The following is a 15985-nucleotide window of genomic DNA, read 5'->3' as shown; positions in this document are numbered from 1 at the left end:
ACTTCCACTGGCAGTGGCTTTTTGGGAGTGTGTAGCACCCATAATCAATTTTACTCTGATCAAATATAATAAGCGGCGAACTCCTGTTGCTGCCCTGCAGCAGGAGTTTTCCCAGGTTGCTTATACGTACAGTGACTGTAGGGGTTTCTTCACAGATGGTACTAAGAGTGACTCTGCTGTCGGTTGTGCTGTTATAAGCGAGACATGGAAGGTTGTTAGGCGTATTGATGCCAGAGCCTCAATATTTACGGCAGAATTATGTGCTTTAATGTTAGCTGTTGAATTCATTATAGAAAACGCTATCCAGCATTATGTTATCTACTCTGACTCTCTCAGCGCTTTAAAGGCACTTGCTTCTTTGGAAGTATCAAAGAATACCTTCGTTACTAGGCTCCGGAACATTGTGCACACTGCAGCGAAATCAAATTTACACATCAATTTCTGTTGGGTGCCTAGTCACGTCGGTATTCAGGAAAATGAGAATGCTGATAGAGCTGCCAGTACGTGCATTGAGAGGCAAGTGGATATCAAGGACATTCCGTACACTGATTACAAACACAGTCTTAAAAGAGCAATCCAGAAAAAGTGGCAGTTAGAATGGGACACGGAAATACACAACAAGCTTTATTGCGTGAAACCTACCATGCGGGAATAGGCAAGTTGCCGACACAGGGAGCGCTTCTTTGAGGTTGTGCTCTGTCGTCTGAGAATGGGGCACACCCATCTCACGCATGGGTACCTCCTACGGGCAGAGGCAGCTCCGAAGTGTGAACACTGTAACGAGTCGTTGAGTGTCTTGCATATTCTTATCGTATGTCCTAAATACCATCACGAACGCACCACTTTTTTCTCTACCTTTTTCCGGAATCGCGTCTTGTTCGACCCGGCATTATTATTGGGTGACGAACCTCTTGTGCCGCACCGTCAAGTTTTTAAGTTTTTAGATAACATTGGCATCCTACATCGGCTATGAATTTTAGTTTGTTTTATTTTCTATTACGTTTGCCTGAAGATTAGTTGTGGCAGAGAGCCGGCGGTCTTGTATCGTCAGCACATTTTCCATACTTCCTCGCGTGAATGAAATTCCTTTAGAGTGCCTCTGGTTAGTGGAGCATTGGTTACAATTTCTGGAGGCCTTAATAGCCTGTATCTTGTAAGGTTTCAATCAGTCATTTCGCATAGATTTAAGATGGAACTACCTACTATAGATCTTTTCAGCATTGCCTTTAACTTACCTTGTGTTTGGCACACTATGGCTTTAGTGGCCGCTGTGCCATTAAACACCTAAGTTTCTTCTTCTTCAGATACAGTCACAACTTAGAGGAAAATACCTTATTGCAGTGCTTGCTCTTCTGAAAGAGTTTTACGACCATAAACTGAATAAAACTTAGGAGCATGGTGCGGTAAATTAATTTACTAATAAAATACTGTGAGCTGAGTGTAACTTAAAACTAATCTCCACAAACAAATACAAAAAAAAAATCTACTCCCTACTGCCTTGCACCCGAAACAAATAGCGCGTCGATGCTTTATTTATTTCCTGTGCTTATAATAACTGAATTCCCCCTCCTTCACTCCTAAGTTTCTAAAGACATATTTACGGTGGCCCTCTATCGCGATTGGGTTAGTTTCGGTTTCGGTATTGTAACTGTTACTAATTTCGGTTTCGTATTGTAAGGATCGCGTTTTCCACGCCCCATTGGTAGCGACACCAGTTCTTTGTTTCTTCTTGTTTCTTTTTTTTCCGGCGTGGTTGTGACCGTTGTGTTTGTCCTGCGTTGGGTGCGTGTGTGTCGCGGGATGCAAATGCCTTTAGACATGGAAATGTGCTAATTTAATCAAGTTTATCCTTCTGTGAAGTTTCCTCTTGTGATTATTATGTTCAAGAAGAGCGCGGAAGACCGACGACGCGACAGAACGAGCAACTCAACGTAGCTCGTAAGCACGCTTCTTTGTTTGCATTGTAAGCAGACGCGTTGAACGAGAAGTGAACATCAGGGAGCCTAGAATGACGTCCGCAACCCCAAAGAAATAACGTCGTCGCTGTTGTGCATGTGCATTCCCAAAACAAGCATTCGGACTCGATCTTTGGGGCCCGTTATTTCTCGAAAATAGCGTGGTTACCGCGAAAGGCGGCGCCCACGACATCTACGTTGATCGCGTCTTCGCCTCCGTCGCCAGCTCGGGAACTGCTTGAGTCGCACTCGGCGACCGCGGTCGTTATGGTCGAAGTGTATTGAAAGCGCCACGGACCGCTGGATTCACAGCTCAAAGCTATCGAAGCGCGTGTAGTTAACGACCGTGGCATACATGTAAACATGCCTTGGTAGTGGATCGTCTGGGCTTCGTAAGTACAACAGAGCAGCTTGGCAGTGATAAAAACAAAATATGCGGCATTGAGTATAAAACAACTATGAAAATGTTACTGTAGACGAAATACTTGTTTAAGTTTCAAGATATAACGTTCTAACTTCCAAATAAAAGCTGTCGCGACATAATGATGGCGTTTTAAGCGCGAGATGCTTGCGTTTTGGGGGGCAGAGAAACGCTATTCTACAACTCTTCGCCGCAATCCTCGCTATTTTGCCGTCGGTAACGCGCGGTAAAGTAGCGCCCGGTCTTCGAAAACTTCCTATTTTCTCGGCACACGTTTGCTCGTTAAGCTAGGTTTATTTAAATATTTTTTTCAACTAGTTGGGTTTGCTTCATCTGTCCTTATGTTGTATCTGTGCTTAGCATAATGAAAAGTTGCCACTCATTCTGTGTATGGTCCGAGAAAGTGAAGCTTATGTCAACACAGCACTTATTGAATTCCTAATGCTACTTTCAGTCCGTTGCTTTAGAAAATGTCTTATTGGTCTAGCAGTATTCTGATGTTGTCCAACTATAAATTGATTGCATTTATCATACTACATTACATTTCAAAGGTTATACTTCCTTGGAATTTGCTTTATGCAGAGCCAATATTCCTTAGCAGTCAAAATGGCTGAAGAGGATAGCCATCTCTTCTTTTGAAGTTATGGAAGTGGACTGGGTGGTACTCTTAGGACAAACTACGGTCCCATGACTTTCTAGAATTGAACTGGGTTTACATTTGTCTGTTAGAATTTTTGATAAAGCCGCTGTTCCTTTTTTCCTCTTTTTTTCTCTCTTTCATTTTTCAATTGTGATGTGATCAAGCCGAGGGCCGCAGTTATTCCCAAATGAAGAAGCAGCAGTGTGTTCCCAGCTTGCGCCACTTAGGCATGCCCCGAAATGAATGCCCCTGTTCATACACCGTTGGAAGTGGGACTGATTTCAAAATGCAGTTCGACACAGTGTTTGAGCGGGTTGGGGCGTGTGTTGAATGACCTATGGAGGTTGTCACGGGTTCGTGGTTGGTCAACTCCTGCCCCCCCCCCCCCCCCCCCAAAAAAAAAACGCTCCCAAGTCCCACTTCCTTCTGCTCGTCTTCCTTTTCCCATTAGTTTGAAGCTCGGCCGTCATTAGTCTCATCCGAACTCATGCCTTTGGCGCTCAGGTAAACATGTGCGAGGATTGCAATTCAACGTCCCCCCGAACCACCCCTAAACAGAACAAAATGACAAAAAAAGGCGAAATTTGTGACACCGGTGCTCGAGAGAAACTGTCGACTTTTAATTACCCTGCCTGGAACTTTGCAAACATTTCGCGGTGGCTGCAGCTGTGAGGGTGAGGTACTTTATTTTTTTTTATTTATTTACTGAAAAGAAATATTTTGCACAAGATAGCGTACTGGCCCACGAAAGCAGAAATGCTTGTGTGTGGGTCCAGGCAGCCAACAAAACACTGCATACATCATTACACATAAGGAAGAACTGTGTACTATGCAAACGATTACAACTTTTTATCCACAGGTAACACGAGCGAGCGTTTGACACCATTCTTTGACTTCTAGTTTTACCGCGCGAAAGGATGTTAAATTACTTAAAGTTTCAGCAACGCGTTAAAGAATGTAAGGATGTAATATTTCCTTTCTTTTTTACCATAATTTGTTAGAACTTTCGGCAAAATAAATCCCTCTGTACGCCTTAGATTTCTTTTCTTAATCTCGTAATTGAAATCATTTTTATAATAATTACTTGTTATTGCTACATATTTATGAAATTGATCGAATGACAGTATGCCTAGTGCCTTCATTTTTTCTTCCAGTTCTAAGTCATCATGCACTGAACCATATGAAACGTTATTCACAATATGCTTTATGACCTTATCAATTCCCTTTCTTTTGTACCCTGAACAATTCCCGTATATCGTTATTCCATACCGTAAGATTGACTCCCCTAGAGCTCTGAAATTAGGCTGCCGTAATTTTACGCAGCATGCACTTCTTAGTTCGTATATATACGCGGATACTAAACGGATCCTTCTAGTAATATGTTCTAACTGCTGTTTCCAAAGTACGTGCTCCTCGAAAAATATACCTAAATATTTGACTGAATACTCATATGGTAATGGCTTACTTATGCAGATTAACTGATCTTGCTCATGAATGTGGAGATATATGTTTGTCTTAAGTTCAATGCGCTTATGAGGGTGACGGAAACATACTAGCTTAGTTTTTTTTTAATACTTAGAGAAATTTCGTTACTTGAGAACCAATTTATTTACTAGTTTATCTAACTCTGAAAAAGGGGAACCGCTTGCTCGTAGTCATAATGTGGTAATAATAAAACGGTATCGTCGGCATACTGAAACATTCTAGACTGCAACGGTATTGATCCTAGGTTGTTTACATAAATATTAAAAAGCAAGGGGCCTAAGGTGCTGTCCTGCGGCACCCCGCATTCGATTCTTACTTTTTCACTTGTGTTGTGACTAATTTTGACGATTTGAAATCGGTCTGTAAAGTAGTTTGTAAAAAATCTGTTAAAAGGACCTCTGAATCCGTGCTTTTCTAGGGCATCCCCTTTTCGAGTTTGCGTAATAGAATTTTGTGTTCGAGTGTGTCGGATGCTTTATATAAATCCAGAAACAAGGCAAGCGTTATCTTATTATTTTCAATTGTCTCATGTACACAGTCGGAGAAATCTTCTAGTAGTGAAATCGTACTTCTTTGTTTTCGGAAGCCATACTGCGCGTCATTTAATAACGAAAATTTGTCGCAAAATTCATTCATGCATTTTTGAACCCATTTCTCTAGGATGTGAGCGATCACAGGTAATATAGTTATGGACCTATAATTTCCAACTTCTGTCTTATTACTATTTTTATCAAGCGGCCTTACTATTGATACTTTTAGCCCTTCTGGAATTTCACCCGTTGTCAAACAGCCGTTGATGATTTTAAGTAGCATTAGTTTTTACTTTGGATAGTTATACTTTAAATCCCGTGCACGAATTTCATCTGTCCCCCGTACCTTTGTAACTGACATTGAGTTGATAATATCGAACAATTCTTGTTCGTGGAGCTCTGCTAAGTGTGTTAAATTGCAACTGTATACTAATGTGTGGAGCTGTATCGAATGAGTGAATCTGATTGACCAGGAAGTGTTTTGTTACTGTGTGTGAGTGTTTTGTGAGTCCAATGCTGCCATCATTTAAAGGGGGCCGAGGGCACCACAAGCTGCGTTTGTAGCTTTTTTCCTCGGCCTCCTTCATTCTGTATGAAATGGAAACCAATAAAGAAAGAAAGAAAGAATTTAAGCAGCCGATCTGTTCAGCTGGATTTTTTCCCACATGCGGCAATATATTCTGCTTTAAGGCTTTTACGGTACTAACAAAACTGCTATTGAAAGACTGGGCCAGTTCCGTGTAGTTTTCTATACTGGGAAAATTATTTCTTATTGTATTTTCAATGTTCCTTTTTCTACCAATTAACTCATTTACGAGATCTTATTTTTCCTTGAATTGGCTGCTGAAGCAAATTTGTTTAAGTAATGCTTCTTCTTCGACAATCGAATTCTAGCTGTTACTTTATTTGTAAGTGCACGAAATTCATTTTTAAGATTTTTATCACCGGGATTTTGCTTGCATCTTTGCCATAATTTCTCTTTTTGATGACATAGTTCTAAAATATCATAATTAATACACATATTTTCTGGTTTTCTTTTTTATCTTTTTAATCGTGGAAGAGGTTTTATAAATCTCTTTAAATCTATTTACGAGCAAATTGTAAGTGGTGATATGATCATACATTCCCAATGAATTCCAATCATACGCGCTAATCAGACGGTCTATCTTTTTATAATCTAAGACTGTTTTAAGCACTGTACGGTTGGACGTATAAATTGGCTGAGTTTTCCACTAATACTGCAAGAGCTATTGAATAATGATCCGCGACTTTTTGTTTAATCACTGGGGGAACTAATGTCACATTTCCAAGTCTAGTTATTATATTATCAATACATGACTTAGTTATTTTACAACCGTAATATTCTTCTCTGTGTAATCTAGTATTACATTCTCTAGACCAAAGGAAGAAAGAACATCTAAATAATTAGAAACTCCGTAATTTGTTTCGTCCGAAATATCAATATTGAAATCAGCAGCTAGTAGAATATGATGGTTGTTATCGAATTGGCGAAATAGGACAGATAATTCCTCACGGAACATGTTTATGTTTAAATGAGGCGGTCGATAAACCGCGCACACAATATATGAAGACGAAGATTTGTGAATCGAGACTGCGCAAACTTCTGCGTAGACCACGGATACGTTTATCCTATCTGAAAACCAACCATTTTTTACAAACATCAATAAACCACGTCCCGTTTTTTCTTCACGACACAGACAATATGAGTTGAGACCAGCCAACGTAAATTCCCAACACGCTTTTTCGTCCACGATAATTTCGCTCAATATTAATACATCCAGCTATGCCAGTCTTCCAGATAATATAATTAAAAGTTCGTCCCAATGCCTGCGCAAGCTTCGGACATTTACGTGCAGAAGGCTAAGCTCAACATTACTTCAGCTACTCTCCGTCTGCACTCGCGCCTTATAAAGGTCCCATTCGCGTATCGAGACGAAAGTGCTCTCCACTGCTACGTTAGTTTAGTTAAATCTCTTTCACTTTCGATACGGATGGCACCAGCGCCTTCTTTCTGCCGTACAAAAATCTTGCCATTTCTCATCCACACAAACTTGTACGCCTTTGCTCTTACACATTCCCTAGTTTGCCAAAGTAGACCTTTCAGTGTTTTGGTTAAATTATCGTTAACGTAAATATTTCCATTTATTAGTGTCACTCGCTTCGTCATCCCCAGGTTCCTCGTTTTTCTTTCCGCAAACCTGATAAGAACCTGTGGTATTTTCGCTCCCCTCGACCTAAGTCGGTGGGCAGCCTCAATGTCCTCTGTGCCTGGTTGCGGAAGGTCGAGTTTGGCAGCTAGGTCTTTCAGAACGTCTAATACATTCTCGTTGGGTTGCTGTACGATTCCATGGATCTCTACGTTTTCCGCCTGGAGTACTGTTCTGCGTTATCTACTGCTGTTTTCAGGTCTCGAATTTGAACACGCTGCTCCGCCACCCTTGCTTCTAGTTCGCCCGTCCTCTTTGTTAGTTCTGTTATTGTAGCGCTTTGTGTGTCTAATCTTCGCAGAAGTTCATCATACTTTGCTGACAGGTTGGTCATGGCGGTGTCTATTGCGTCGACTGTTTTCCCGTGCTGATCTAACTTCGCCATTATAATATCACCTTTACCAGTCTGAGTCTCCAACGCTTTTTCAATACATTCTATTCTGCCCAAGACGTCCATGAGTCGCTTGCTAATGTCGTCATATTGAGCTACTATCTTGTCCAGATTCCTTTCGTGAGTGCTCAGCGACGCAGGCTGTGTCGGCGACCCCCCATCTAGCGTCTGTTGGTCGACAACTATGGTGGACTGACGGGCTGCATGGAGTGTGCATGTATTGCACTTCCATGCGGTACGCCTCTCTGGCGACAGAGCCATCAGAGCGTTTCTGGTCACACCTGAGCACTTTGCAGTATGATAGGCGTGCTGACACTCTGAACGTGCCGCAACAATACCATCCAGCGGCAAAGACTTAAGACACGCGATGCATTCACTCTGCGTGGCCATGACGGACAAAATAGCGGATAAAGGGGCAGACCAGCGAAATGCAATTTGTACACTCCTGCGGAATGCAGAAGGATGAATGCAAGCTTACCTAAAACCCAAAAAGGCACAGCTTAGTACTTGCTCAGAAGCATTTCGCTGGTCTGCGACGTGTTCCCTTGCGATCGGTGCTTAAGTAGGCGGCGAATTCAGAGATACTCGATGCCCCCGTCTGCAGATAACAACGGCGCCCGCACCGCAGTCCGCCGAAACTTGCACGGCCCTGCACTGCCGATGACGGGGCAGTGACGCGATGATGTTGCGTAGCTTGCTTGATCCTCGCGACTTGCGCTGAGACGAAGGCTGGCGGCGGTAGGCCGGTCAGCTGCGATGCTTGCTGCCGTGTTTCGCCGCCTAAAACCCAAAAAGACACAGCTTAGTACTTGCTCAGAAGCATCTCGCTGGTCTGCGACGTGTTCCCTTGCGGATCCAATATGAAAACGGGTCCCTGAAGCGACGCCTTCAGGATGCCAGGATGCCGAAAATAATTATTGTAAGTTAGAAATTAACCCACTAGTATACTTACTAAATATTTGGGCCGGGCGTCGATTAAAAAAATTCAACCGAATTCATTTATCACATTAATTTTCAGGCATAATATCTTGAAAAGAATGAAACTGCAGATGTTCCAAACTGGCTGAGGTAAAGCAGCTTTGCAGTGCACCACGGTTTAGACTGAACATACTGTAGCGTCCACAAGGTGTAGCTCTTACATTGGAGTTTTATGAGCTAGTTTCTTCAATGTTTGAACTTTCAGCGTGCCAGCTGGGTAGTGTGTAATTGTGTTTTTATAGCGCAAGCAATATCTTAATCCTGTCAGCAAGAAGTTTCGGCTAGCAGTTGACATGGTTGGACAATGGTGTGCATGCTTGCTTGCTGTGCAGCGGCCAATGAAGCGAAATAACAGCATGTGCGGATTGTCCGCGCATTTAATTTTTTGTTTGTTGTTTGTTTCAGTCTACATGTGCTCCCAGTACAAGGGAATGGACCCCCGGACGCTGACGACCAGCATGTCGTCTCTGCTGTGGTGTAAAGGGAAACTTAAAAGGTAAATATTGCAGCTGCAGTTTTTTCTATTCTATGCCTGCTACACGTCCTGCAAATTTCTCTGCATGCTTGGTCTTATTGTTCTCATGGTACTGTAAACTTTTGTTATAGTTCATTGCAACTATAGAATAGCAGAAGCCCCTCCCACAATTCCCTTTGCACGCCATGATTGTTGGTGCCCTCTCGGCTCTCCCTCCTCCTCTTTAGTGTTTGCTTATTAAAAAGAGTAAAGGGCTTTCTGGGAGGGGCTTCTTCTATTCTAGAGTTGCAACAGAGTATAGCGCGACCTCGGTTACTTTAATCACTTCGAAGAGTTTTTATGGGAAGGATTCTGCATCATATTTTAAATCAAGAAAATGACCCCACGAACGGGAAAGCACGGGCCGTCTGCTACAAAATTAACTGGACCAAACTTTGTCTTGGAGATCAGACCGGAAACAGTCGACGCCTGTCTTATAAACGGCGAGTAACAGAAATCCTGTGCCAGTCACGCCACGTTGGGAAGCTAATGCTATGATCCCCATCTTGATTTCTTTAATGCTTGTTGTGACTGTTTTCACATCTGGTATTTTTTCTGTTCTTTGGCCAAAAGTGACTGGCAGGTCGCCATGGGTTTCCAGAAAGAAGCGGTCGCATATGCAGAAATATCTAGCAAGTTCGTAGCGCAGTGGCGGTTCGTCGCAACCGAGAAAAAACTCTACGGTATTGTTGGCCCAAAACATTAAGCCTCACGAGACACGACTCGCAGCAAGTTAGTCGTGGATATGCAACACCGTACGGCATTTATTTGAGCTCTACTCCACACAAAACAATTACAGCGGCACTTAGGTATCCCTTTGTGGACTGAGTGCGAAAGCATTGCCGTTCCTAACGACACTTCCCTTTTTCTTCCTCTATTATTAGCAATGGCAATGCTTTCACATTCAATCCACGTAGAGATACCTAAGTGTCCAGGTAATATTTTTTTACGTTAAATCATATGGCGTCACACATCATGGTACGTGCTGTCGTCATGCGAAGTGTGATGTCATCGAACCGAGGACATATTTTTATGACCATCTTTCGGCCACATCATCACATCAACGCCGACGCCGTGTTTTGCCGTAATGGAACAAGCTTCTTTTTGAGGGGAGAGTAATCCCGCATTCCGAAGCGGCTGAGATAGCACAGCAGCTAGCATTCCCGGCTTTGACACAGCAACACCGTGTTTGGATCTCAGCCGTGGAAGCACATTTTATTCTTTCTTTTATTCCTGTGTTCGCATTTGGTACCACTCGGTTAACGCCGCCGGACGGCGGATTTTCCGCTCCATGGACACGTAATGCTTTCGCATTAAAGAGGCTAATCCAGTCAGGAATGTGCCTTTTCATATATTTAGTCGCACAGCTGCCTAAGACTTCGAAAATCACAACGGAAGTACGAGGGGGCACTAGTGATCACCAAATCAGGTTCGTGCCATTCACAGGTGGAGGACCCATTTGGGCGCAATGAAGATGTGTGTGGCATTTTCTTTGGTTGATTCGTTGGCGCGTCTCGCCATTGATCGCAGTCCTGCACCTCGTTAGCTCTAACCGGCAGGAGGGAGATCTCGACTGACTCGTCGGCGGAATCCTCCGTGTGTAGTTTAGCGTTGTCCTTATGCTGCTTCAAGTAGGGATGCATGCGGACAGTGCGCAAAGCACATGCCTTTTGCCTACGCTTCTAACTTCATTGCCGGTCGCGGCGAAATAGCCAAGTGACGTGCCGCCATATTTGTCCTAAGAAGTTTGTAAGACACTTCGGATGATGTCGTAATATTCCGTTTTAAGACACACAAAAGCTGCTGCAATTATGTTTCGTTAGTACGGGTTTCTTCTCGGGTTTTGTCATACGCAATTTCTTATAGTAAGTTTGTTTTTTGAATTCCGCCTCTGGTGACTCAATCCTCCCAATAATTCAAACTTCGTGTATTGCATCGATTGTGAAAGCTGCAGTTGACGCACGTTCATTCAGAGCATGGCTTTTTGATCCGGATAGAACCCTATTACCGTTTCCTTCCTGTCCGTTGTGATTAAAAATACTTCTTCAAGATAGTAAAGAAACACAAAGATACCCAAGAACAAGAAGTGGACATAAAACACTGGCGCCAGTGTTTACCACTTATTGTCCATGTCTTTTTTGTGGCGCTTGTCTAGGATCACGAACTAATTGGCCCGAATTGCCATATTAATTCTTCGAGATGCTTATAAGTCATAGCTTCTTTATGATCAAATTTGGTAAACTTCATAAGCGACAACACCTGCTTGCTTACCTTTGGTAGACCTTGTCAAAAGCCAAAATAAAAAACTGCAATGCGGCGGTAAAAACAGTGAGAGATTGATTCTCACACACTCGGGAGCAAAATATACTTTTGCATCATGGTGCCCTTGATAAAGTTATTAGTGCCACTCATTAAACTATTAAGGTAGTGTGTAAATTAAGTGCCTGGGTGAGCAAAAATGTAGGAATTTTAAATGTGACTTTCCGCATTTAAGGCTGGTTCTCACATACAGTGCAGCCCTAACTCAGCCCTGTTAAGGCAACGAGTCACTGCTACTTCCATGGCTTGTATCGTGTGTTCTGAGTTGCCTCTTTTCATACAAAGGACTGATGTCCCGTTTTTTAATACTGATTCAGCACTGAGTTAGTGCTGCTCTTCTTATTGGACTGTTCATTGAGGACGAGGGAACGGTCTACAAAATCGTGGAAGTAGGTGTGATTTTTTTTTCTTGCTTCGAACATTTAAGGCTGGAGGCAATGCATTCCTCCCAAAGTAAAAATATGTCATGAATTTAAACACTTGGAATGATAACTTCAAGAAAAAAATTTCCCTCAATGCTCACCCGATTAATTTCAAGGGTGGTAAAATTGTTAAAATGCTGTCATCTCTAACTTGAGCCCGTATATATACAGTTCCAAATCAATGTCAGGCTTGTATTTTGTAATGATTCATGAACCACAAAAGCTGGATAGAAATACCAGAGAGTGTGCAGACAAGCTGGTGAACTATAAACTTCTTAAATACCCAATTTCGAGAAACATAAGAAGCTAGACGGCACGGAGATCTGGGCTCTCGTCTCCTTTCTTGTTCCTTGATCTGAGGTTTTTAAGATGCACAAATGTGTCTATTCTTGCATTTGAAGGGACATTTCATGTAGGCAGTATACACTATTGCCCAAGTGTTACAAAATTTGAAACGATCATGTAACAAAAGGAAACAAATATGACTCAATCAGCCTCAAGTTGGAGTCTAGAAATGTTTGCATAGATGTAAACCAATAGTGCTGTATGTTCCTAAGCTGGGCGTTCCACGCAAGCAATACCGTTTAATTTTACCGGCAATTTCAAGCAGGGTGAAATAGCTGGGAGCAACCAATTTGTCATGTATATTGAGAATTATATTTTGTAGGGTCCAGATTTCTTTTTTAAGGTAGCAGTGAAAGCTTCACAAGTGTGCTCTGAGCAGGTTAGTTATACAGCCAGGGGGCTAAAGTATATGGTCCTAATATTTGCGACAGGACAGATGATTAACTGAAAGTTGTTAAAAAATGTTTTACTTATTGAATAAACATACGGTGTTAGTATAAACTTGCTGAGTTTTAAAGAAAACCACTCAATCTGGCAACTTATGAAGTTCAATAAGCATTGGGCTTGGGCTGGTAGGTTTCCCTTTGTTTTTTTTCTGCGCTGCTAAGGTTTACAAACTGGAACAATGAAGGACTACGCGCACATGTAAACCAGTTGTTCGTTATACCTTCCGTGTGAGTGTGGACGACACACACACGGAAGGTATAACGAACGACTGGTTTACATGTGCGCGTAGTCCTTCATTGTTCCAGTTTGTAAACCTAGCATCGAACAAAAATAAAAAGGAAATAAGACTTCTGAAGACCTGGAGTGTGTAGGAAGCATTGTGATACTCTAAAAATACCACTCGTGCAACGGGTGCAATGCTAGCGGAGCAAAAACGCAGATCATAATGTCCTCTCTGTTTGCCTTTCATTAAAAGATGGGGATCTTATAATGGTATTGTTTGATGTACTTTTAATTAAAATATATGTGGGTCTCTCTTCTGACAATTCACAGGAAACTGCAGGGGACACAGATCTTGGAGACATGCCTGACACGCCGAGCTTTTGCATAAAAGGTTAGATCAAGATTGGTCTTTGTTGTCGTCATGTGACATTCATTGTGCTGCTTGCTTTTTTATGCAGGATCGAGCCTTTTTATGTCCGCGGAATTCACCATGTGCATGGATGGACCGCCTTGACCACTGACCACTACGTGCAACAGAGCTGTTGGATCGAAACTAATGTTCCTGCTGTACTTCATGCTCAATGTGGAGTATCCGCCTGAGGTAGCTCTGACAATGGAGTTAGTTCAGAGGTGAGAACGCCAGACTACTTTGTCGCAAGGCTTGGTTGCCCAAGAGCTCACACTGTTACATGCTGCTGCAATTTGCTCGAATGTGATGAATTTGTACAAATCTGTGTTAAAAGCTCATTCGTTTTGCTTTGCTGCATATAATTATAATTTTACTTTACAGGGCAATCGCTGGCATCAATCCAGATACGAGCCAAAAGGCTCGGAAAACATCAAGGAAACAGCATAGTCTCTCACCAAAGGTGGCGGCTTTCGCAAATGCCTTAGAGAACGATGCATTTTAAAGTTAGACACGTTCAGTTTAAAGCCAAATGCTTTAAAAATGTAAGCATTTAAAAAGCTTGTTAACCTTTTCAGTGCGCAAGGTAGCGTTTCGTGTTTTATTACAATAAAAATTACAGTTGAAATACTTGCCTCTAGTGTAGTTTTCGCTTCACACCCTATTGCCGACCCCACCCATACTCCAGCAGAGGTCGTCGGGGTGACGGTACGTTTTACAGTTAAACCCGTTTTCTATGTATTCAGTCAAATAGACCAAGCCAAGCTAGGACAAAGCTGAAGGAACCATTGAGGCCTGTTTTTCTAGGGGCTGGCCAGCTGCATAACTTGCGCAACAGTATTATTGCACAACCCGTATTTTTACAGGTTCGTGCGGTTAATTTATAGGCAACAGAAATATCGCAGAACCTGTATTTTTACAGGTTTCCATGGTTAATATACAGGCAACAGAAATATCGCAGAACCTGTATTTCTACTGGTTTGCATGGTTAATAAACAGGCAACAGAAATATCAAGACCTGTATTTTTACAGGTTTCTGCAGAACAAGAAACTGAGAATTCAATGAGCTTTCAGTGTTTTTTTTTTCTCGCGGAAACAAAAATTTTGTGAAATCACAAGAAAATGTTAAACAGACTTTCTGGTGAAAGTAAATAAAAAACAATAAACAGCAAAAGCAGGTCAAAAAGTTGACATGTTTTTCTGTAGTTTTCAGAAAATATTTTTTACAGTGTGGTTATCACCGTGCGAAGGGGGTGAAATACCACATTCGCACGACTACCGTAAAGGTGCCTTTACTTTAGGTATTTTCCAATTCTCAAAAGCGCCGGCTGTTGAGTCACGAGACATGCCACCTGTGGAGCACAGCGAACTGATTCGCCGCTGTTCGTTAAAGGCTAATTCGCACACTTGTAACCGAGAACAACCGAGAGAGAAGAGCGGTTTCTAAGCCTCTAGCGACGACTTAGGGCCGGGTGCGCTGCTGCGGAGGTGGTCCTAAGACGTCATAAGTGGCTTAAAAACCCTTTTCTTGTCTCTCCGTCCTACTCGGTTGCACGTGTGTGAACGGAGCATAAGGTTCCTTAGCTAAATTTACCTTTATCATCGTGTTAATGGGGTCTTCTCCCTATTCACACGATCGTAAAGGTATCTTTAGCCAAGGAACCCTTAGGACCAACGGCGAATCAGTTCGCGGTCCTCCGCACGTGACAAGTGCTCGCAATTGCAAAGGGACCTAAATGCTGGCAATGTGGATAGGGTTTTAGGCTTGTGCGCCTTATCTCCCTCACAAAATTTACCCCTATCCTCATCAATTTATTAGTTACTTTTAGGAATGTCGCAACTTTTACAGTAAAGTTCGAGATAAATTCACGTCTAAAATTTTATGCAGAGTCAAAAATTAAAACTGTCCTACAAGCGCATAAAGAAAACGGCAACATGTACCCGCTCAGTTTTACCCAAACTTGAACAAACCACATTTTCGCACAATAAATAACGTATTTTACTATGTATATTATAAACGATGCAGAAGACATTCACAGGATGGGGCGTCACGGATATCTCCTCCCTGTTGTTTTTATGAATATTTACCTGTACTGCTATTTGAATATGATGCATGCATTTAAGGGAACCCATAAAGCCTGAGTCTGTAAATAGCCAAATTAAAATATATGGTAACACGTGGTTTTGACTTAGGACCTATGTTCTTGGAAATGGCACTCAACTGTGACACTGGCAGAACCGCCCCAAATGCGGAGCCAGTAAACATGGTTAGTGGGCCCATCGCTGATATTGCTCAGGTATGGATTTGTGGTTCAACATGTCAGCAGACGAATATAAAAGCAGATCTTAACTTTAAAGAAATGGTTTGTTGAGCATTTTAAGTTTGAGTATTGTATTAAAGTGCGATTGACAGGCTACTTATACTCGCCGAGGTTTTGATTTGTACATAACATCTGAAAGGCCAGCTACCAAAAACACACTATGGCGTTCAACCGGCCTTTTTCCTCCCGAAAACCACTGATCGAGAACTGGCCGGCTTGAGTCGCGCTTACAAAAACGTACCAAAACAACCAAAGTCATGGTCGTGGGTCATGTAAGGCACACTTTCAATAGAAAAGAATATAAAACGCATTTTGTGACTTCCAAGAAAGTACATATACGTTGGTTGAAAACATATGTTGC

At 42.3% G+C, this 15985-nt stretch overlaps 1 pseudogene; it reads left to right on the top strand.

Annotated features, from left to right (window-relative positions):
• LOC121047111 overlaps nt 1-13808 on the top strand; it is a 78817-nt pseudogene extending 65009 nt beyond the window's left edge.
• Nucleotides 13809-15985: the final 2177 nt, after the last annotated feature.

This window comes from Ixodes scapularis, unplaced genomic scaffold (assembly GCF_016920785.2).
Source record: "Ixodes scapularis isolate PalLabHiFi unplaced genomic scaffold, ASM1692078v2 PGA_scaffold0__279_contigs__length_252992795, whole genome shotgun sequence".
NCBI classification, from domain to species: Eukaryota; Metazoa; Arthropoda; class Arachnida; order Ixodida; family Ixodidae; genus Ixodes; species Ixodes scapularis.
The sequence above is the reverse complement of the archived record's forward strand: the minus strand, read 5'-3'. Positions and strand labels throughout refer to the sequence as shown.